The 3,194-nt window shown below is 49.3% G+C and overlaps 1 protein-coding gene across 1 annotated transcript in view; it reads right to left on the reverse strand.

The window, feature by feature from the left end:
• LOC104510463 (cyclin-dependent kinase 12-like) overlaps positions 1-3,194 on the reverse strand; it is an 18,041-nt gene that overhangs the window by 12,869 nt on the left and 1,978 nt on the right.

Below are 3,194 nucleotides of genomic sequence, written 5' to 3' on the forward strand. Positions count from 1 at the left end.
TAGATGGGTTAAGATGCTGCAGTACTGTTTCCTACTCCGTCTCTCATCCTTCCCCATGATTCCCACCCAGGTTATTCCAACGCCACCAGTTGCAGAGCAACACTCTCCCCAGGGTCACTCAGCAGACCTGACGAACTTCTCCAAGTGCAGTTTTACCTTGGTTTTAAGCGCTACATTAGCAACGCAGCCAGAGACACCCCCACCGACACCGGCAAGGGAAAGGCAACGCTAGAGGAAGCGGAGGGGCACAGGGACGGAGCGCACGGCTCGGGGCAGGACCCTCTTCCGTGAGGGTTGCTGCGGTGCAGAGCCTGTGCTTCCAACCCAATGAGGGCTGACTCCCTGCCCTTCCATCAGCAAACACACGCGCTCCTCCGTTCCACCAGGACCAAATCCACTCCCTCCCAGTAATCTCCGCTCCGCAGGCACCACTCACACTTTTTCCTCTTCAGTCCTCTAATGGTAATTACCTATAGTTATTATACAAAGAGCTGTTGTTTCTAAGCCCATTTTCCAGCTTGGTGTTTATGGCTTTTGTTAGACCCATAAAAGCCGCCGCATCCAGAAGGTTTCCGCTCTCCCAGCTGTATCAATGCAACCAGCACCAGACCACTCTGCAACAAACCTTACCTCGCACCATCAGACCATCAACGGCCTCGGCTCCACTAGCCGAGGAGCGGTTTTCCCGGCAATGCCAGCTTTTATCCCTGCTGGATATCTCACACAAGATGCAATAAGGCAGAAGACGCCCGGGCAGATTTTGCTTTGTAAAGATACACTTCCCATCCTCTGGGATGATCTGTTTGCAGCTTTACCTGCAGGCAGTTAGCACTTTTACCCCCTTCACCCTCCATGTGTGTTAAGGCAGTGCTGTACCGCTCTGGGATAAAAACAGCTCTGGGGTTAAATGACACCTTGTTGTCTCTCTAGCACTGGAAACTAGAAGTACAAGACATTAACCATGATAACTGTATTAACATGAAGTCAGAGATGATGGCTCATCTACAAATCCAAATTAAAAAGCATCGTTAGGTTAATTTAAGGGACACACTGAGATTAGAATGGCCTCTGGAGAAGGGAATGCCAGAACCCTTCAGACCTCCTCCCACTGAAAACAACCACAGCTAATGGCCATTAGCAGAGGTGACCCTTAATCAGTTGGCAGAACCAAGCCCCACATCTACAAACTTCCAAATTATCCACTAGAGAAAATCCTAGGAACAGACATTAAGATACTTTACCTGCTCCAAGCCACAGCCCAGGTTAAGAGGAAAGCGCAAAGCAGTATCTGGGAAGCCTGATCGCGTGGCCCATGCTCCAATTGCCGAGGAAACAAGCCCAAACTGAAGGCCAACATTCCTTATTTACGAATTCCCAAAGCAGTATCCGGGAAGCCTGATCCCGGATACTGGCCCATGCTCCAATTGCCGAGGAAACAAGCCCAAACTGAAGGCCAACATTCCTTATTTACGAATTCCCAACACCCTTCCGCTGTGGCAAGGATCTGCGTGACAGCGGCCTCTACTCCAGCATGTGCACATGCTCATACTTAGCACAACCCACCTCCAGCAAGCCGAAGGACTCTGGAATTCCGTCTCCTAGGTTTAGCTGCAATGACAACAGTTGCTACAAGGAATGCAAACCATGTCTGTTCTTTTCCCTGCTGACCAAATCATCCTCATTTCCTCCTAAATTCAAAGCAAGTTGTTTTGCACAGCCATTCGAAATGCAAACATTCCGGATTTTCTCCAAGCAGCAAAGCACACTGAGTTTAACACGTTGAGCTTATGGAAAACACAGAATGAACTAAAAACCTTCATACTGGCAGTCAGCGGGAATAACTCCGTGTCCCAGAAAAGCCTGCGTTACCTCCTCTGAAGAATCTAAGCCACAGTCAGATGTTCGCTGCCTGAGTGTGCCAGTTAAAGATGTTTGCCCTCCCAAACCGTTCCTGCCCCTCCGCAGCAGATCAACCAAAGCCAGCCTCCGAGAAGCCGGCAAGGAAGGCTCAGCCCACCCACCCCTCCAGGAGAGCTCCTGGAAAGCCGTCAGCAGGGGTGCAGCCCCACCTTCGGCTTTTGGAGTGGACGTCGGACCGTAAGCTCACACCGACTGCCTCGCTGCGCTGGCCGCAAGCTCCGCGAGGCAAAGCATCAATGAATCATAACTTACAATTTGCCTAATGTAGGAAAAACACATTAAATTCCCCATCTCTTTACCAGAATCACTTCAGGTGGATGTTTTGGCGTAAGCCGTGGGTTTTGTTTTGCTTTAAAAGAATGTCTAACAGTCATTTATCTGCCCAGAAAAGAGTAGAAGGTTATCAACCCAAGTCAGAGACTCAAAGAATTCAGTACAAGCTGAGCGTAAACACTAAGTAACCTTTGGAATCTATTTTGGTTTGGGGTCCAGCATGTTGTCAGACAGCCAAAGACACCCTTAAAAAGTTTCTTACGTGGGTATATTAGTTCAGGGAAGCAGCACAAATTGCTCCCAAGTTGCTCCCATAATTAAGATGAGGAAAAGATAATTGCCTGGTTTCTCAAGTCAGAAGCAACTAGCCATTTACTGAAAGAGTAAGCATCAGGTTCACCCGGGAAGTGGAGCAACCTGGGGGGAAAAACCCGCCTCTTCGTACTCCACTGCAGTTTCCACGTGGTTTCTCCCCGGTCAGGGCTGAGCACGGACGTTTACCAGCTGCCACCGTGCACAACTGTACCATGAGGTACACGTATGCTTTCTGCTACGGCGTTCTCACACCTTACTTGCTAATACTTTTGGAAAAATGAGAGTGGTGTCACCAGGACTAAAAGGACTGACAGGAGAAAGAAAAACACAAAAACTATCCCTGAGAACCTCTCAGGTGTACACAGGGAAAACGGAGCAGAGGAAGAACAGCCCGAAGGGAATCTTCAGTATAAAGGCACAGCAGAATAAGTAGATTTTATACAACGGCTCCCAGGGTGCTACAACCAACACACCTCTCACAGCCAGGACAAAGACACTGTTTCAATCCCGCTACGGAAGACAGTACTCCCAACGTTAAGGGCTCTAGTAACAAAGGCCGAATTCCAAAAAGCCCGAGTTCATTGGGAACTGCTGACCACATAAATGTGCTCTGGAGGCAGCCTCTTCACTCGCAGCTCCCGTTTGGATCAGGGGACGCAGTTAACAGCTAACACAGCGCAGAGCGG

The sequence above is a fragment of the Eurypyga helias genome, unplaced genomic scaffold (assembly GCF_000690775.1).
Source record: "Eurypyga helias isolate BGI_N326 unplaced genomic scaffold, ASM69077v1 scaffold16085, whole genome shotgun sequence".
Lineage (NCBI taxonomy): Eukaryota > Metazoa > Chordata > Aves > Eurypygiformes > Eurypygidae > Eurypyga > Eurypyga helias.